The sequence below is a fragment of the Chelonia mydas genome, chromosome 3 (assembly GCF_015237465.2).
Source record: "Chelonia mydas isolate rCheMyd1 chromosome 3, rCheMyd1.pri.v2, whole genome shotgun sequence".
NCBI lineage: Eukaryota > Metazoa > Chordata > Testudines > Cheloniidae > Chelonia > Chelonia mydas.
In genome coordinates this window covers 61,312,593-61,334,083 of record NC_057851.1, presented here as the reverse complement: position 1 = coordinate 61,334,083, position 21,491 = coordinate 61,312,593, and the positions used below count along the sequence as shown (strand labels likewise).

At 41.7% G+C, this 21,491-nt stretch overlaps 1 long non-coding RNA gene across 3 annotated transcripts in view; it reads left to right on the top strand.

Moving 5' to 3' along the window:
- Positions 1-21,491, top strand: part of LOC122464981 — a 38,511-nt gene that overhangs the window by 11,047 nt on the left and 5,973 nt on the right. For all 3 annotated transcript variants that reach the window (XR_006289459.1, XR_006289458.1, XR_006289460.1), the window contains one exon: positions 144-320. This is a non-coding gene — a long non-coding RNA (uncharacterized LOC122464981). The remainder of the gene's footprint in view (positions 1-143; positions 321-21,491) is intronic.

Sequence of the window (21,491 nt, the reverse complement as noted above, 5' to 3'; positions counted from 1 at the left end):
TACATACACACAGGACAAGTAAGTCTGTTCAGAAACTGGTGCAGGTGGTTCATTTGATTAATGTGTTACTTTATCACAAAATATAACCTAAACAAAAAAGTCGAGGGTACTTAACTAATTGAATATCCAATTTCATATTTCAGGCACAAAAGACTGAGTGAAGGGAAGACAGTTTGGCACTTCTCTATTTTCAATGACCTGCAGAGGCAATTCATCTGCATTACATAGTTTTGCTTGTTGTAGTGATTGGAAAGCTGCACTGATGATATGGACTAATGGCAGTAAGAGAACCAAGCCAGCTCCAAGGAGAAAAGTTAAAGGTACAGTAACACTTTTAGGTTTTCCATTACTTTAGGATTTCCATTAGTGACAACAAGACTCAAAAGATGTAGCGGTTCTTATGAGGTCAGTGAAAATAGCACAGTGATTAAAGGTGTGTGGAGTCAACAGACAAGTAAGACCAGTAGGGGAGCGTAAAATTGGATGGCGTTTATGTGTGGTCATACCTGATTTTTTCCTTCACTATGCCAGTTTCTTAATGTTGCTTGTAGGCCAAGTGGTGCTATGGGCTCCTCCATTCTGACTTAACTGGACAAAATGGCAGCATGGCAGTGCCAGTGTTCTTGCACTACTTGACCGTGTTTTCTGAACAGTGATGTGTCATACTTCACTGCATGCTCCTGTGCTGTACACAAAAGATCAACAACCTGGTTTAAAGAAACAAAGAAGAATGCTAATCCCTTTAAAAAAGGTGTGTGTGTGAGGGGGGGTGTTTCTAAAAAAAATATGTATTCTTTTATGACAAAATGTAAAATAAAGTCGATACATAAGTTGTATCTGAGAACAATTAGAATAAAAAAAATCAATATAAATTTTCCTCAGTCAGAAAAGTTCACACACCAGCCAGTTAGCATGGCAACAAAACCTCAGCCCAGGCTACCCTGTCTAAAGGCCCACACCTTTTGCTTAACCCAGAATCCATAATTATAATTTTTATTTTGATTATTGTTAGAACCCCTTCCAGTTAGTCCCCCCCTAGCTGGAAGTTGACAAATTTATGCACTTTCTATCTAAATGTTGAATGGGTGGAGCGGAGTGAATTCCAGAACCTCCTCTCCCACAGTGGTGGGAAGCAGGAAGATCAATCTCATGTGTCTCTGGTGCTTTCAACTGTCGTGGAAGGATTTGGTTTAAATATATGAACCACAGCATTAGCTTTCCCAAAATGAAAAATATGCAGTTAGAAAATGTGCGATGAAGCAACACACCAGTGTACACTGGTTTGGTGCCCAGCGTCTGATATCCTGGCCCTCATTCTTCATTGTGGTCATCAGGCTAGAAAATATAATTTCTTCCATCAGTTAAATATTGACCTTATGTCAGGGGTGGCCAACCTGAGCCTGAGAAGGAGCCAGAATTTACCAGTGTAATTGCCACAGTAATACATCAGCAGCCCTCCACTCCCAGCACCTCCTGTGCCAATCGGCAGGGCTGCCGGTGGGCCTCCCCCCCCATCCCCATCAGCTGCTTCATGATGTGCAGGAGGCTCCGGGTGGGGGGGGAGGAGCGAGGGCATGGCAGGCTCAGGGGAGGGGGCAGGAAGAGGTGGAGTGGGGTCAGGGCCTGTGGCAGAGCCAGGGGTTGAGCAGTGCGCACTCCACGGCATATTGGAAAGCTGGCACCTGTAGCTCCAGCCCCGGAGTCGGTGCCTATACAAGGAGCCACATGTGGCTCTGGAGCCACAGGTTGGCCACCCCTTCTTTAGGTGATATTTTCAGGATAAAATACTATGCCTGTGGGACTCTCATCAGTGGAAAGCAAAAATGCACATCCAAGGAGAGAGTGTGGATCTTAATGAATACATTGTAAATGCTTTCTTATTGATTTTCTTATTTATTTTTATATCTATATCCTATTGATATGCCCAATGTAGAAAAACTAGTATTTCTTCAGGCTACTTAAATTTGCACTTTTGATTTATACATTTAGAACCAGATGCTGCAAAATGCTGACCAGTCCCTTAACTCCCAATAAAATCTGTGGGAGTTAAGGGCATTCATTACCTCCCAGCAGATGCTTAACACCTCACTGGGACAGACCTTTAAAGATGTTATATATTAAAAATGCACACCCCTATCAGAAACTGGGCTTATCCAAGGTCAGGAGAGAATTATGGGAGCTGATGGAATTGCTTGACAAAATTATGAAGATCATATCAAACATGTTTCTTTCTGTCCCATTGTTTTCCATTCTGTACTTACAAAATCACTGTGAAAACATGTAATCTAAATTGGCTCTTGCATACTATATCAGTCAATGAGTCATTAACAAAATAAAAGTTATTGTTTTCAGTTTTCATTACCTTGTTTAAATATTAAATGTGCTGTAAGTATACCATATATTTTATTTTCTTGGGATTTTTATTAATATTTAGCTCTGTATTTTTCCTTTTGCCTTATCCCACCTGAATTTGAAAATGTTCTTATTCTGCATACAGTGAAAATGGGACTTGTGCTTCTAAGTCTACAATCTCGGTCTGTAGTTCCTCTCCAGTCTGACTTCTGCCCCTTGCACTCAACTGAAACCACTCTTGCCAAAGTCTCTAATAGCCTCTTCGTAGCCAAAGCTTACAACCAGTACTCCATCCTCATCCTTGTTGATCTATCAGCTGCCTTTGATGTAGTTGATTATGTTCTTCTTGAAATTTTGTCCTATCTCACTTCTCCTTTTACCTCTCTAATTGCTCCTTCAGTGTGTCCTTCAGAAGATCCACCTCATGTGCCTTCCAACTTTCTGTGGGAGTTCCCTAGGGTTTTGCCTTTTGTCCCCTTCTCTCTGCCTCCTGCACCTTATCTCTGTGTAATCTCATCCACAAATACGAATTCAGCTACCCTCTCTATGCTGACAGCTCATAGATCTACCTCTTGACTCCAGACCTGTCTCCTTCTGTCCCTACTAAAATCTTGTCCTGTCTCTCTGACATCTCCTCTTGTATGTCCAGCTGTCAGCTCAAGATCCGCATGGCAAAACAGAGCTCCTAACCTCCCTTCCATCCAAGCCTTCCCTGCTGACTCCTTTCCTGATCACTGTAGACAACAGCATCATCTTGTCTGTCACTCAGGCCATTAACTTTGCCTCAGCTACGTTTGGACTTCCCAAGGTTCTTGTGTCTGGGCTATATCTAAATCCTGCTGATTCTTTCTGAATAACATCTCTAAGATACAAGCTTTCCTATCCATCCACACAGCTAAAACTCTCGTCCATGCTCTAGCTTCTTGATTACCTCAATGTCCTTCTCTTTGGCATTGACAAATGCAATCTTGCCCTACTCATATCCATTCAGAATGCTGCTGTAAAGATCATGTTTCTAGCCTGTCACTTTGACCTTGTCAACCACCCTCTCTTTGGATCCTTCCACTGGCTTCCATGTCTCTTCTGCATCAAATAAATATGCTGCTTGTTTTCACTTTTAAGGCCCTTCACAGACAATTCCCACCCTAGCTATCTTCTTTCAGTTGCTATCAAGCAGTGGATGCTCACCTCTGATTGCCCCACAAAGCCAGCCTCCATCATCCACTTGTTAAACTTTCAAATAAGCACCTTCGTGCTTTCTCCCATGCTGCCCCTCACACCATAAACATTGGCAAGGCTACCTCATTATCCACCTTCAACTCTCCTTTGCCACAATTGCTACTTAAAAATTGACAGTGATTGGGCTGCTGGTGTGCTGATACTACTGAGTATCATGATGATCAGTGTTGTTTCATTGTTTACTTGTACTCCACCATCGTGTCTGTATCCATCTGTTGTCCTATATTTAGGTGATAAGCTCCTTGGGGCAGGGACCATCTTTTTGTTCTGTAATTGTGCACACCTAGTGCAATGGGGTCTTGATCCATAACTAGGACTTCTAGATGCTATGGTAATACGAATAATAATATTAATAAAATAAAGCCCACTCTTCATGTTTAATTACACAAGCACTTTCAAGGCTTTGTTCTAAAGAATTTAGGCAATTTTTTTGTTGAAACTAATTCCTTCAAGAGAAAGGGCATTGGATAAAGTGTTCTTAAGAAGGACTCTTTGGGTCTTGAATTCACTTTTCCTCTTCAAGTGGGAGTTTTGCCTGGGAAAGGCTAAAGATTTCTTCTTTTGACCCTTAACTGTGATCTATTGATTGAAAGATTTGGTGAATACCTTATACTAGTAGCACAATAAAAACAGAGCTAGGAAAGGGGACATATATATTAGGTTATTGTTGTTGGGTTGTTTTTCTTTCTTCTTTTTTTTTTTTTTTTTAAAGGAAAGCATTTTTCTAGTGTAGGAAAATGAATTAACTTGACACAAATGGATGACTCAAAACCTATCGGCCCATAAGATCTGATTTTATCCACAAACTTTGCTCTTTTTTTCTGAGTAATTGAGTAAAACTGCAGAAATTCATCTATATGGAAAACTGTGGGACTAGAATAATAGCAGAATAATATGAAAACTATATTATTTTAAGGGTCTTATTGCTTGAGTGTTTATGATTGTTTGTCTAATTTACTTTTTCTCTCGCTTGTTACTCTCTATAGTGCATCATATTGACTGCAGCAGTAATTTTGGTTGCTTGCAACATGGAGAGAACTGATGTACATACTAACTAAGCCTCCCTATTGGTAAACTCAGCCAAAAAGCTGTCCCTGAACCTAAACAGATGTTTCTATTGTTTAGACCAATGAGAAATTTATGGAGTGCGTATTTATCTTTCAAAGGAGAATGCTAAGAGTTCATTCAAGCTCAGAATCCAATCTTTCCTGGATTTAGACTGCATAGTTAGATTAGAGCAAAACTTGGTAATCATATGAAATAATTCTGCAGATTTCATAGAAGAGAATCTTTTCCCCATTTGGAAGGCAAGGACTTGGAAACTATACTGACTCACTGGTCACTTGCTAAAGAATCAGACTGACAAAAAATGCTTTAGACACAAGTTCAGTTGTAGACAACAGGATTGAATTTGACCTAATTATGTCATTGTCAACTGATTTATATTGCCAGACAGATTACTTTCATTTACTGATAAATCTTTTTTAAAAAGACATAAATCTGCAGCCAGTTAGGAACAAATCAGTATGTTGCACCTGTAATTAAAATATTGTATTTATTTTTTAAACTGAATTAATAGTTCTGAAAGGGTCTATTCATGTGCTGAGTACATGTAGCCTAGGCAGCATCAATGCAGCCTTCCTTATACCACCTATGTACTTCAGTCAGTAACCTGTCCAGACACAAAAGTATCTGTTAGTGTCAGTTGTCATGTGCTAAATGTCAGCCTCGATGCCATATTTATTTTCTTTGTACCTTTTCCATGCAGTCACTTATGCCAGGAATGATCTCCCAATCCTGTTTCAATAAGCCACCATAATCTCCTCAATCACATCTCTTTGAAAGTTCTCTTACGTGTCTGTGAGTAGTGAGTTCTTAATGTAAGAAAGACAATTGTGATGGTGGGTTTTGTGATATAGATACTTATCTGCGTGTTGAGGGGTTTGATGTCTGAGCCAAGCAGCATTATCTAGTGGCAAGAGTCTACAGTTGGCAGGGGAACCTTAGCCCTCCCTGCTCCACTGGGTTCCAATCCAGGGCTCTGCGACTGGCTGGTCAGATATGAAGCCTTGGGGATGGACACCACCAAGTCTGCTCCCTGAATCACTTCCTGTCACATTCTCAGCCCCCTCCAAAGTCACAACAGGGGTAGGGTAAGAATTCATGGGGCGTGGATGGGTTCTTACTGACAGTGATCCAGAAGCTCTTCTCCTTCAGTCATGACCCTCCTCTCCACGTGGGTCTTCAGTGGCTCTGCAGCAGGGTCTGATCCAGGCAGTATGGAGCTCCTGCAGCCTCTCTGCAGGAGCTACCAGTACAGGACTACTTCCTTGTGCTATCTGTCCTGACTGAGCTAGGCAATTTCCTTTTGAGCTCTGTGTCCATTGTGAACATGCCCAGCAGGTGCAGCTGAGCAGGGCCTTCTGAGTCCAGAGCTGTTTGTTAACCCTTTGTTCCCCGGTATGGGACCTGTACACTCCATCCCACAACCTCCCCCTCAGGCTAAGACCCAGGGACAGGTCTTCTTTCTGCCTCTCTTCTCTATCCATAGGATGAAATTCAATAAGGACAAATGCAAAGTACTCCACTTAGGAAGGAACAATCAGTTGCACACATACAAAATGAGAAATGACTGCCTAGGAAGGAGTACTGCAGAAAGTGATCTGGGCCTGGGGGTCATAGTGGATCACAAGCTAAATATGAGTCAACCATATAACACTTGCAAAAACAGCAAACATCATTCTTATATGTATTAGCAGGAGTGTTGTAAGCAAGACACAAGAAGTAATTCTTCTGCTGTACTCCATTCTGATTAGGCCTTAACTAGAGTATTGTGTCCAGTTCTGGGTGCCACTTTTCAGGAAAGATGTGGACAAATTGGAGAAAGTCCAGAGAAGAACAACAAAAATGATTAAAGCTCTAGAAAACATGACCTATGAGAGAAGATTGAAAAAAATAGGGTTTGTTTGACCTAGAGAAGAGAAGCGGAGGGGGGACATGATGATAGTTTTCAAGTACATAAAAGGTTGTTACAAGGAGGAGGGAGAAGAATTATTCTCCTTAACCTCTGAGGATAGGACTAGAATTAATGGGCTTAAATTGCAGCAAGGGCAGTTTAGGTTGGACATTAGGAAAAGCTTCCTAACTGTCAGAGTGGTTAAGCACTGGCATAAATTGCCTAGGGAGGTTGTGGGATCTCCATCGTCGGAGATTTTTAAGAGCCAGTTAGACAAACACCTGCCAGGGATGGTGTAGATAATACTTAGTCCTGCCATGAGTGCTGGGGACTGGACTAGGTGATGTCTCCAGGTCCCTTCCAGTCCTGTGATTCTATGATACCCAGAAAAGAAATTATCATTCTTGTGTGCCTTTCCTGGGAGGTGGAATACCTGGAAGTCATAGGGTTGTAGGGAAAGGTACCATCTCATGATCCAGGCATTAGTGTCTTTTGTGGAGTTTAGCCTTCAGAAAGCTTATGCTCAAATAAATTGGTTAGTCTCTAAGGTGCCACAAGTACTCCTTTTCTTTTTGCAAATACAGACTAACACAGCTGTTACTCTGAAATCTAGCCTCCAGAAGGGAGTGTGGTCTGTGATGAGTAGGAAGGAGTTCCCTAGGAGATAATACCAAAGTGCCTCTATGGCCTATTTCACTACCAGGGGATCCTTCTCTATTGCTGAGTAGTTCACCTCCCGAGGAAACAGATTTCTATTTATATATAGGATCGGATGTTCTTTGCCCGCAAGCTCTTTGGACAGCACAGACCCAAGTTCCACTTCTTAGGCTTCTGTTTGCAGAATGAATTGCTTTCTAAAGTTGGGTGGAGGAGAACTGGCCCCTGGGTTGGCCAGTCCTTAAAGGTTTTGAAGGCCCTGCTGCAGGCCTCTATCCACTGCACTTCCTTGGGACTGGTGCCTTTCACCAGGTTGGTAAGGGGGACAGCTATTGTGGTGAAGTTGGGCATGAACTGCCTGTAATAGCTGGCCAAGCCTAGGAAATGTTGTACCTGCTTTTGGTTGATGGTATTGGGCAATCTGTCAGCATCTGGACTTTGTCCACCAGGAGGTGCAGCCAGCCCTACCCCACAGTGCAGAAGAGATATATCACTTCTCTCTGTCCTAGGAGGCATGTGACCAGGTTTACTGTAAGTCTTGCCTTCTCAAGGATCCATCAGCTGCTGAAAGGTGGTTGCCATTCTGTGGAGGCTGAATGCCATAGTCACAAATCGGTATAGTCCAAATGGGATAAGGAAGGCCATCTTTTCCTGGGACTTGGCTGTCAGGGGGATCTGCCCCCTTGCTTTTGGGACTAGGCTGATTTCCACTGGTGGGTCGGGGGGGATCTTTGCTCCACCATTTCAGGACCTCCCCAAAATATTTCCGGTCTTGCCCTAACATCACAGCGTAGGTCAGGATGGCTAATAACCCTACCTGGCAAGTCTCAATGTGCTCCCTTACCCTCAATGGAAGTTCTGTCATGGGGTAGGGTCATACATCCCTCTCATAGGAACTGGAGGTAGAGGGGAGTGCCTGATGTGTTGGGAGACTCTACTACATTTTCTTGTGTGGTTGTTTGGCTGCATCTGGAGTTTACCAGGACTGTGATCTCTGATTCGTTGACCCCCTACTGGGATTAGCATCTTGGCCGTCTTCATCTGCAAGCACTGGAGCAGGCCATCCATGCCTGTCCGTAGCTGCAGTCCACAAAAAGGCACTCCTGCCTAAAGTGTTCTTTCTGTCCACACTCAAAACCATTCCCCCTCAGGGTCATAGTTGGTTGTTCCTCCTCTGGGGTTGTGGGAGTTCCTGGCGGCACACACCTTCCTTCTTGGGGACCTCGCACTTTCTCTGCTCCACCTTGTTGGCTGAGCTCCAGCCCTTGGGTGGGGGTGACGTGAAGAGGAGTGACTGGTTCAGCAATGCTTGGCCTCTCCTACTAGCCTGGCCTCTACTAAAGATTGGTGTCTGGAGTTTGGGTGCCCTGATCCTAGGTGTCAGAGAGACTGGGCCCTCTGCTGCCACAAAATTCTCCATCAGGGTTATGGTCTCTGCCAGTTGATGGTGCTTCACCCATTCTCTTGCTCCAGCCAGGAGAATCTGGATGAACTGCTCCAGCACAGCAACCTCTGCTACTTAAACTCCGGGCTGCTTCTCGGGGTCTAGCCAGTGGCAACACCGTTCTTTCAGGCATTGTACCACCACCAAGGGCTGGGCTCCTCATGGATACTTTTGCTTCCTGAATCATTGGCAGAGTGTCTTGGGGTTGAGGTCCATGTAGCCCAAAAAGGCTGGTTTTTACTTTAACATACTCCAGTGCCTCTATGGGATCTAGGCCCCTGTAGGCAGCTTAGGTGAGTCCCGTTAAATATGGAATGGTGAGGGTGGCCAGTGTTCCGGCAGCCAGCACACTGTGTTCGCCACCTGCTCAAAGTGTGCGAGAAGGCTTCTGGGTCAACCCCAGGACCCATTTTCTCATGCCTGATGGGCAGGCCAAGTGTGGGGGGTGGGATATGTTACCTGAGGATTCTGGTGCCAAGGCATTAGATGCCCTCTGGGGCTGCAGGAATGTCACTAAGTGCTGGATTAGCTGTTCATGTTGCTTCTGGTGCTGTGCTGCTGGCTCTCGAAGTAGCTGCTGGGCAGCTGTCTATTGCAGTAGCTGACCCTGTTGCTGAGCCACCTGCTGCTGTTGGCTCTTTACCATCAGTTTAAGCAGGTTTTCTGCATCCGTGGTGTCCCTTGGGTCAGTTTGCCGGTACGCCTGCTGTCCTCCGAATGGGACTGGGTCTCTGCCTGTGCTCTCCACCAGTTGTTGGCAGGTTTGATGGCTGAGCTCAGCAGTGCCGCTCAGCTGCAAGAGTCTGTGGCTACGCTGCCCAGCAGTGAGAATCTATGAATCTGTGAGGGAGTTCAATGTCTGAGCCCCAGCAGCGTTGCCTAGTGGCAATTGTCTACAGCTGGCGGTAGGGGAACCCAGGCCCTCCCTGCTCCATTGGATTACATCCCAGGGCCCCATGACTGGCCGGTCAGATATGCAGCCTGGAAGGCGGATGCCACCAAGCCTGCTCCCTGGGTCACTTCCTAATGTGTTCTCAGGCCTCTCCAGTGTCATGGTGGGGAAGGGGATTCCCATCGACAGTGATTTGGAGGCTCTTCTCTTTCAATCCCAGCCCCCTATTCCCAATCTCCACAGGGGCCTTCGGTGGCTCTGCAGCAGGGTCTGGTCCAGGCAGCGTGGAGCTCTTGCATCCCTCTGCAGGAGCTACCAGCACAGGACTGCTCCCTTGTCCTGTCCACCCTGACTAAGCTGGGCTGCTCCCTTTTGAGCTCTGCTCTATTTTGGGCATACCCAGCAGGTGTGGCTAGGCAGGGCCTTCTGGGCCCATACCCTTGGTTCCCCTGTGTGGGCCTATACACCCCATCATTCTATGAAAACAGCGTGACAGATAGAGTGAGCTTTTACATGATGGTAGAATGAATAGCTTCGTCAAACAGCATCCATCATAAAGAATGTCAACATCTACATCCGTAGTAATTTCATATAAGAGAAATAAAGTCACTGGAGTAGAACGATTCCATAATAAAAATGTCACCTGCTTAGCAAACAAATAGCCAAGGTTTGCTGCTATATGGGGTGAACCTTTTTGTGCTTTATCTTCTAGTGAAGGGAGAAAATTAACATGTCACAGAGTAATATTCCATTAAAATGATCTCTACATTGTATTGTAGAAAAGTATATGAGATAGAGATGATGTTTTAACCAGAAAGAACTGAATAAAGATAAATATTTAAGAGGATTGTTGGGGCAGATGGAAATGGCATTAATTTCAGTAGCCAAAGAAATGGAATTATTGCAAGATTTATAATTTAATAGACAGCACTGCCATTTTAATTCCTCCTTTCCAGAGACACTCAGTCATATCAATAATGCCTTACATTCTGACATGGTAAAAAGAGATGGATGCTAGAATTTCTATTAGGTAGAATTGGAGTCAGACTAACCTCAAATTGAACCTGAAGAGGCTCTGGCCAGAGTCCAAGGGTCATCCTAACCTCCTCAGATTAAAATGTGCCCCAAAGATAAAATCAAACAATCCTCGTCGTATGCCCTGTCTGTAATTAACCTGGGTGAGGTCTTTAGATGCCATGGGGTCCAAATATCTTTGCCAACCAAGAGCCCTCATCAGGGAGTTAGTATTCTATAGATTATTGATTCTCAGGATTTCAAGAAAGGAGTTCTCTCAGCTGAGGGTCCTTGGTCCAAAGTCCTAAATTGGGTAGTATTCCAATAGCATTCTTAGGCAAGGGTCTTCCTGAAAGTAACAGCTATTTGGATGAATGCCAGATAGAGGGCTGTGTACCAAACATGTTGGTCATTCGATTACAGACCTAAAAGTTGCAATTCTTCAACAAAAAAAAACTTCAAAAACAGATTCCAATGAGAGACTGCTGATTTGGAATTAATTTACAAACTGGATACAATTAATTTAGGCTTGAATAGAGACTGGGAGTGGATGGGTCATTACACAAAGTAAAACTATTTCCCCTTGTTTATTTCCCCCCTCCATCCCCCATTGTTCCTCAGACATTCTTGTCAACTGCTGGAAATGGCCCATCTTGATTATCACTACAAAAGGTTTTCCCCCCGCTCTCCTGCTGGTAACAGCTCATCTTAAGAGATCACTCTCCTTACAGTGTGTATGGTAACACCTATTGTTTCATGTTCTCTTTGTATATAAATCTCCCCACTGTATTTTCCACTGAATGCATCCGATGAAGTGAGCTGTAGCTCATGAAAGCTTATGCTCAAATAAATTTGTTAGTCTCTAAGGTGCCACAAGTCCTCCTTTTCTTTCTTCTGACAGTGGCCAGCACCAGATGCTTCAGAGGGAATGAACAGAACAAGGTAATTATCAAGTGATCGATTCCCTATTGTCTAGTCCCAGTCTGGCAGTCAGAGATTTAGGGACACCCAGAGCATGGGATTGTATCCATGACCATCTTGGCTAATAGCCCTTGATGGACCTATCCTCCATGAACTTATTGAATTATTTTTTGAACCCGCTTATACTTTTGACCATTACAACATCCCTTAGCAATGAGTTCCACAGGTTACCTCTGCATTCAGAGAAGTACTTCCTTATGTTTAATTTGTTTTAAACCTGCTGCCTATTAATTTTATGGGGTGACCACTGATTCTTCTGTTATGTTAAGAGGTAAATAATGCTTCCCTATTTACTTTCTCCACATCATTCATGATTTTATAGATCTCTATCATGTCTCCCCTTAGTCTTTGCTTTCCTAAAATGAAAAGATCCAGTGTTTTTAATCTCTTCTCATATGGAAGTTGTTCCATACCCCTAATCATTTTTGTTGCCTAATCTCTACTTTTTCCATTTCTAATATATCTTTTTTGAGATGAGGCAACTAGAATTATATGCAGTATTCAAGGTGTGAGTGTCCCGTGGATTTATATAGTGCCATTATGATATTTTCTGTAGTATTATCTATCCCTTGCCTAATATTCTGTTAGCTTTTTTTGACTGCCACTGCACTCTGAGCATATATTTTTTTCAGAGAACTAGTCATAATGACACCTAGATCTTTCTTGAGTAGTAACAGCTAATTTAGACCCCATCATTCTGTATGTATAGTTAGATTATGTTTTCCAATCTGCATTGCTTTGCATTTATCAACATTGAATTTCATCTGCCATTTTGTTGCTTAGTCACCCAATCTCTTTGTAATTCTTCACAGTCTGCTTTAGACTTAACTATCTTGAGTAATTTTGTATTGTCTGCAAACTTTGCTGTATACCCCTTTTTCCAGATTATATATGAATATGTTGAACAGCATAGGTCCCAGAAATCTACAGAATTCTAGTAGATTTGTGAGGCATGACTTCCCATTGCAAAAAAGCCTTGTTGATGCTTCCTTAACATATTGTGTTCATTTATGTATCTGATAATTCTGTTCTCTACTATAGTTTCAACCAATTTGCCTGATAGTGAAGTTAGGCTTACTGGCCTGTAATAGCCAAGATCGCCTCTGGAGCCTTTTTAAAAAAAAATGGCATTACATTAGCAATCCTCTAGTCATCTGGTACAGAGGGTGATTTACGTGATAAGCTACATACCAGTTAGTAGTTGTGTACTGTCATACCTGAGTTCCCTCCGAACTCTTTGGTGAATACCGTCTGGTCCTGGTAACTTATTACTGCTTAATTTATCAGTTGTGCCAAAAACCTCCTCTATTGACACTTTAATCTGGGACAGTTCCTCAGATTTGTCATCTAAATAGAATGGCTCAGGTGTGGGAATCTCCCTCACATCCTCTGCAGTGAAGACTGGTGCAAAAAATTAATTTAGCTTCTCCACACTGGCCTTGTGTTCCTTGCGTATTCTTTTAACATGTGGATCATCTAGTGACCTCACTGATTGTTTGGCAGGCTTCCTGCTTCTGATGTACTTAAAAAAAAAAAAAACATTGCTGTTAGTTTTTGTGTCTTTTGCTAGTTCCTCTTCAAATTCTTTTTTGGCCTGCTTAATTATACTTTTACACTTGACTTGCCAGAGTTTATGCTCCTTTCTGTTTTCCTGAGTAGAATTTGGCTTCCAATTTTTAAAGGATGTATTTTTGTGCCTAACCACCTCTTTCTCTCTGGTTAGCCATGGTGGCATTTTGGGGGTGTTTTTACTGTTTTTTTTAAATTTGGGATTGTACATTTAGTTTGAGCCTCCATTATGGTGTGATTAAAAATTTTCCATGTGCTTGTAGGCATTTCACTCTTGTGACTGTTCCTTTTAATTTCTGTTTAACTAGCTTCCCCATTTTTGTGTAGTTCCCCCTTTAGAAGTTAAATGCTACTGTGGTGGGCTTCTTTGGTATTCCCCCCCCCCCCCACAAGGATGTTAAATTTAATTATATTAAGGTTGCTATTACTGAGTGGTTCAGCTATATTCACCTCTTGGACCAGATCTTGTGCTCCACTTAGGACTAAATCAAGCATTGCCTCTCTCCTTGTGGGTTCCAGAACTAACTGCTCCAAGAAGCAGTCATTTTGGGGGTCTAGAAATTTTATCGCTGCATCACATCCGGAGATGACATGCACTCAGTTAATATGGCGATAGCTGAAATCCTCCATTGTTATTGAGTTTTCTGTAGCCTCTGTAATGTCCCTAAGCATTTCACAGTCACCATCACCATCCTGGTCAGATGGTCAGTAGTATGTTCCTACTGCTATACTCTTATTATTCAATAAGTTAGTCCATGAAAACACTGTGAATCTCAACAGTTTTATATCTGGCCACCCTAATGTTTAACTGTATCTATTTCAGTTTGTGTGTGTGATTCCATTGGCAGTTCTGTTGACCCTTGGACCTTATCTACACTACAAAACACACACACACCAAAAAGAAAAAAAAACATGTTCTTAACTCAAGTTCGCTAACTTGAGGTAAAATCCTAGTGAAGACAAGGGTTTGTAGTTTTCACGTGAGTTAGCATGTTGCGTTAAAGATTTATGAGCAAGCCTGGACTTTTACGTGAGCTGCTAATTTGTGGGAAAACTACAAACCCTTGTCTTCACTAAAATTTTACTTTGAGTTAGTTAATTCGAGTTTCAAACACCTCTTTTATGTAGTGAAGATCAAGGCTTGCAAAGACCTACTGTGGGAGGCTGTGGAATAGGAACCACATGGCATAAATTCTGCTGTCTCTGGGCTCACTTCCCCAAATTGTACTGTTGACGCATCTCCCATGATGCTGCTATGTGATACCAGTGCCCGCAACCCACCCAACCACAGAACCTCAGCACCTCCCTTCTCTAGTCAACTATAGACTGCAAACAAACTATGGAGAAGATGTAATTTAAATAAACACTACTCCTTCATCTCTCACCCAGTAATCTAATATGATGCAGTGGGAATGACAGAGAACTGCATTTATGATGGGAACACCCCTTTTAATTCTATAGTTTGGCACATTAATAAAAATAGTTTAAATGTCATTATTTGAAAAACCTGATATGCTAGAATTGTAACACTGTTTGACAGAGTCTTGAGCTCCGGTGAAGAACAGCCCTTTAAATCTTGTAATCCTACTGCCATTTACTTGGTGGGCTGTATTAGCTGATAGAATCATGGCCAGATGAGGGTCTCTTTATTTGACCTTAAGTTTCCTGTTACCACGTACAGCTTTAACTCATGAAGCCAACAATTCCTTTGGCTGCCCTCCATGAGCTTCTGGGCCTTATTCTGTTTTCAGTTACAATAGAGTAAATTCAGAGTAATTCTACTAAATTCAGAATATGTTCTCTCCCAACTTTCCTTTCGGGATCTTAGGCCTAATTCTGCCTTCCTATAGTTTAGGGGGATTTCTCAGTTGCCTTGGCTGGGACTGTTGCTAATGTCGAACTGTTGTGACTGCATCTTCCTTACAGTACTCTTTTCTTCCATGAAATGCCATAGCTCCTGTCCCTATCTTGCACTTTTCTCTGCTGCCTGTGGTGCTTTGCAATGACAGCAGTGGGAAACTGATGTGGCTAATTCTTACGTGTTTGCAGTTGAAGGTATGTCTACCCAGCAAACAAATCCCTGCAACAGCGAGTCTCAGAGCCTGGGTCAACTGACTCAGGCTCCAAGGGCTTGCACCATGGAGCTAAAACCAGCAGTGCAAATGTTGACATTTGGGCTGCAGCCGGGGCTCTGAGACCCTCCCCCGTTTCTGGGTTTTGGAGTTTGGCTCCAGCATGAGTCTGTATGTCTAGGCAAATATTTTTAGCCCCACAGAGTGAGACCCACAAGCCTGAGTCAGTTGACCCAGGCTCTGAGGCATGTCTACGCTGCAGTTAGACACCTGCAGCTGGCCCATGCCAACTGACTCAGGCTTGTGGGGCTGTTTAATTGTGGTATAGATGTTCTGGCTTGGGCTGCAAGCTCTGGGAGCCTCCCACCTTGCAGGACCTAGAGCCCAGGCTCAAGCCCAAACCCAAATGTCCACACTGCATTTACAACCCCTCAGCCTGAGCGCCATGAGTTTGGCATGGGCCATCCGCGGGCTTTAAATTGCAGTGTAGATATATCCTGAGACTTGCTGCTGCGGATCTGCTTTTGCTGTGTAGATTGCTGACATACCCTTAGTCTCTTGGATGGATTTGGGTACTTTTATTCTTCTTAACTGCATGCAGGGCACTTTAGAAGACAAGTTTGTTTTGGCTCCTTCCCAGTTAGAACTGGGTAAATGGCACAAAAGCATTACTGCGAATATTTGTTCAAATATTTAAGTGAATGTGCTTTCCCACCCGTTTTGTGTTTACTCTCCACAAGCGTTTGTGCAGTTGAGACTTAAAGAAGCCAATGTTTAAGGAAATGAATGTTAACTATTTTTATATTAGCATATGTGAGTATGTGTGTGCTGCTAGTGCCAGTCAGTCAAATAACAATACCACCTGACTTAATCTCAGCTAACCAAAACATCTTGACTGCCAAATATTGACTACTCACAGAAAACCCTCAGGGATCGATTCATTGTTAAACACTTGCACAAAATTTAATAATTTTTTTTGGAAAAATAGATCTGGGTAAGGGTTAGGGCTGTCAATTAATTGCAGTTAACTCACACGATTAATTTAAATTTATCACGATTAAAAAGATTACTTGTGATTAATTGCAGTTTTAATCGCACTGTTAAGCAATAGAATATCAATTGACATTTATTAAATATTTTAGATGTTTTTACATTTTCAAATATATTGATTTTAATTACAACACCGAATACAAAGCAAAACATTTTGCACCATAAAAATGATAAAACAAAAAGTATTTTTCAGTTCACCTCATACAAGTACTGTAGTGCAATCTCCTTGTCATGAAAGTGCAACTTACAAATGTAGATTTTTTTTTTTGTTAGATAACTGCACTCAGGAACAAAACAATGTAAAAATTTGGAGCCAACAAGTCCACTCAGTCCTACTTCTTGTTCAGCCAATCATTAAGACAAACAAGTTTGTTTACATTTATGGGAGATAATACTGCCCACTTCTTATTTATGTCACCTGAAAGTGAGAACAGATGTTTGCATGGCATTTTTGTAACCGGCATTGCACGGTATTTATCTGCCAAATATGCTAAACATTCATATGCCCCTTCATGCGTTGGCCACCATTCCAGAGGACATGCTTCCATGCTGATGATGCTCATTAAAAAAATGTGTTAATTAAATTTGTGACTGAACTCCTTGGGGGAGAATTGCGTGTCTCCTGTTCTGTGTTTTACCTGCATTCTGCCATATATTTCACGTTATAGCAGTCTCAGATGATGACCCAGCATGTTGTTCATTTTAACACTTTCACTGAAGATTTGACAAAAAGCAAAGAAGGTACCAATGTGAGATTTCTAAAGATAGCTACAGCACTCGACCCAAGGTTTAAGAATCTGAAGTGTCTTCCAAAATCTGATCAGGACGGGGGGTGGAGCATGCTTTCAGAAGTCTTAGAAGAGCAACACTCTAATGCGAAAACTACAGAACCCAAACCACCAAAAAAGAAAATCAATCTTCTGCTCATGGCATCTGACTCAGATGATGAAAATGAACATGTGTTGGTCTGCACTGCTTGGATCGTTATCGAGCAGAACTTGTCATCAGCATGGATGCATGTCCTCTGGAATGGTGATTGAAGCATGACATATGAATCTTAGGCGCATCTGGCATGTAAACATTGTGCAACACCGACTACAACAGTGTCATACGAACACCTGTTCTCACTTTCAGGTGACATTGTAAACAAGAAGTGGGCAGCATTATCTCCTGCAAATGAAAACAGACTTGTTTGTCTGAGTGATTGGCTGAACAAGAAGTAGAACTGAGTGGACTTGTAGGCTCTAAAGTTTTCCATTGTTTTATTTTTGAATGCAGTTATTTTTTGTACATAATTCTACATTTGTAAGTTCAACTTTCACGATAACGAGATTGCACTACAGTACTTGTATTAAGTGAATTGAAAAATACAATTTCTTTTATTTTTACAGTGCAATATTTATAATAAAAATAAATATAAAGTGAGCACTGTACACTTTGTATTCTGTGTTGTAATTGAGATCAATATATTTGAAAATGTGGAAAACATCCAAAAATATTTATATAAATAGTATTCTATTATTGTTTAACAGCACGATTAATCATGATTATTTTTTTTAACCATGCGATTAATCACGATTACTTTTTTTAATGCTTGACAGCTCTAGTAAGGATCCATCATTTTGTGGTTATTCCATGAGGAGAAAATTTGTTTAACTTTACCCCCAGTGATTGAGTTGGGATTACGTTGTTTAGAATCATAGGGTTAGAAGGGACTGCCAGGGTCATCTAGTCTAACCCCCTGCCAAGATGCAGGCTTTGTTGTGTCTAAACCATCAAAGACAGATGGCTATCCAGCCTCCTTTTGAAAACCTTGCACAATCTCCCTCAGCAGTCTGTTCTATTGTCCTACTGTTCTTACAGTTAGGAAGTTTTCCCTGAGACTTAATCTGAAGCTCATATGCTGTAGTTTGAACCATTGCCTCTTGTCCTGTCCTCTGTGGCAAGAGAGATTTTTTTCCATCTTTCTTGTGGCAGCCTTTCAATTATCTGAAGACTGCTATTGTATCCTCCCTTAATCTTTTCTTTTCCAAACTAAACACACCCAGTTCCTTCAGCCTTTGCTCCTATAGCTTGTATTCCATCCCGTTGATCATCTTTGTCACTCGCCTCTGGATGCTTTCTAGTTTCTCTACATCCTTTCTATACATTGGTGACCAAAATTGGACACAGTACTCTAGCTGAGGCCTAACCAGTACCGAGTAAAGTGGTGCTATCCCCTCCTGTGACTTGCATGCTATGCCTCTGTTAATACAACTGAAAATTGCTTTTGCTCGTTTTGCAACAGCGTTACATTGCTGACTCATGTGGAGGCTGTGATCCACCACAACTCCCAAATCCTTCTTAGCAGTCCTGCTGCCAAGCCAGTTTTCCCCCATTCTGTATTTGTGCATTTGGTTTTTCTTCCCTAAGTGTAGCACCTTGCATTTGTCTTTTTGTTGAGTTTCATTTTGTTGTCTAAAGCCCAGTTCTCCAATTTGTCAAGATCCCTCTGAATTTCAGCTCTCTCCTCCAAAGTATTGGCAACCCCCCCAGCTTTGGGGCAGCTGCAAATTTGAGCAGTATGCTCTCTATACTGACACCAGGTCATTAATAAAGATGTTAAACAAACCAGGCCCAGAGCAGACCCCTGTAGAGCCCCACTTGACACCTCCCTCCAATCCAAAGACATTCCATTAATAATTACTCTTTGTTTGCGGTTGTTTTACCAATTATGCATCCACTTAATGGTAGCTCTGTCTAACTTGCATTTCTCCAGTTTACTAATCAGAATGTCATGTGGGACTGTGTCAAAAGCCCTGCTGAAGTCCAGGTATGTCCACTGCATTCCCCCTATCCACCAAATCAGATACCCTGATAAAGAAGGAAATCAAGCTGTTTTGGCATGATTTGTTCTTGGTGAATCCATGCTGGCTGCTACTGATTACCCCTTCATCCTCTAGGTATTTGCAAATTGAATATTTTATACAATGTTTTAAACGCACACATTTCTGAAAAGTAGTGTTCTATATTTTTTACTCAGGATTATTTTACAAAAGCCTGTAGTTATGGGGACCTCTGAGTTGGTGGGAGATGAAAAGTATGTGGGGGGGGGGGGGGGGAGGCCAGGTTTGTAAGTATAATTGTGCACCCATGCCCTGTAGGAATGAGTTCACCATATGGAGGATGAGTAAAAGGAGGAAGGCGTTCTACATGCACTGTTAACAGTGTATGATAACACCCATTTTTTCATGTTCTTGTGTGTATATAAATCTCCTCACTGTATTTTCCACTGAATGCATCCGATGAAGTGAGCTGTAGCTCATGAAAGCTTATGCACAAATAAATTGGTTAGTTTCTAAGGTGCCACAAGTACTCCTGTTCTTTTTGTTAACAGTTGACAGGCTTCCAAAGAAATGATCAGTTCAAGGCAGTGCTGCTGGAATTGACCATGATAATAGAATGGAATTCTGTTCCTGAGTTACGGTAGAGGCTATTCCACTGCTCTAAAATCACCTGCCTGGCTCTAAAGGGCTGGAGATGAGGCTCAGATCAAAGTAGATAGCTGCTGTGCTATCCCCTGCGGGCTCCTGGCTTGTGGAGAGTTGAGCTCGCACATATATCCTGGATGTCAAGATGAGACCTGTTTTACTGCTGAGTTAGGTTGATGGAGCAGAGATCATGACATCTGTGGGTTGTGTCCCAGGCTAGAGATAAGGTCCATGTCCAAAGGCCCTCTTTTTGTTTTCAGAAAATGAATTTTCATCAAAATCAAAATGTTTTGCAGGAATATGTTGGTTTTGACAGCATTCTACAGTAAAATGTCTAAATCATTTTGACTTTGTTTCAGTTCCGTAAAGTTGAAAGTTTTTTTTATATACTAAATATTACACTATATGAATACAATTTAAATTATTTAATATTATCAATATTTTATTGTATTATGTTTTGACATCATTGAAAGGATGTAACGTTATAAAACCAAAATGTTCTGATGGAACCAAGTCCAAATTTTTCAGAATTTACCTTCTGCAGGAAATTTAGTCTCTTTTCCTTCCAATTCACAATGAAAACAAATTTCAGAATGTTGGCATTTCCCACAGAATGGAAACAGCTCTAGTAGTAAGCCACCTTCTAGGTCAGGGGAATGGTTGAGATCCAAATACATGTGGTGCTGACATCTACCCTTGGGGTTAATGTGTCAAAGTTAATGTCAACATTAGCAAGGTAACAAAATATTAATTTTGATAGAACAATAGTTGGTTGTTTGATATTCACTCACCCCAAAAGAGTGAGTATTGAAACCTTCACTTCAGGTTGGCCCTTGCTTTGGTTATATGCAACGAGAGGCTCAGTCTAATACTTCCAGTATGTAACTTTTAGGGATTGCTCCATCAGCTGCAAGTGTCAAAAACCCAATGATGGTTGTTATTGCTCTAATTCAGAATGAATTACTTAAGTACGGTAGCAGAGAATTACTTAGGGTACAGTAGCCACTTGATTCTCACTATAAGTGGTCCCCAAATGAATGACTTCATAGGGATCCCAAGCTTTTCTTGAAGCAGCCCTTATTTCTTATTCTGAAAGCTGAGGAAGGATATAAAAGGCCAGTGGTTTTTATCAACTAGTTTATGTATTTTTCTGAAAAATTTATTAATTGGATCAATGTTTTTTTCTTTTACAAAAATGTTTTTGTTATTTAGAGCACGTTCTCACAAACATTTCGCACATTCTGGGTAATACATAATAGTTTTCTGAAAATAATTGATCATTATTTTAAACAGGCAGAAAAACTAAACTTAATTTTGGTCTCCAATTTGGAATTAATTAATTACTTTAAACCCTGTGGGCTTTTTCACCACTGCTTGGGAATATCTTCCCACTCTCTCACAAGCAGGAAGTTTTAGAAACTAGGCTTAGAGTTCATTTTAAGGAACTGGAGAGATAAATGTGTTTTTATTGATCCCCCGGTGCTCTGAGTCATAATGTTTAAACATAGTCATTGCCAAAAAAATAAAAGAAACAAAAAAACTTTCCTTCTTCAGTGCTTTCTAGTCTTATTGCAAACCAGTCCAGGCAGGGCCCATGGAACTAGAAGTTACAGTGCCTCACACAGTGATAATGGTTGCCATGCTGGACTCTGTTCAAACACATAGGTCAAATGAACATTACAAGAGCAAGAGAAAACAAACTGTTCTAGCTGAAATAAAAACAGGGGTGAAGGAATGTTGGGGCAGGATGCTTATCAGTGTCACATTTTTAAGTCTCAGTAGTGCAGTTGTCTTT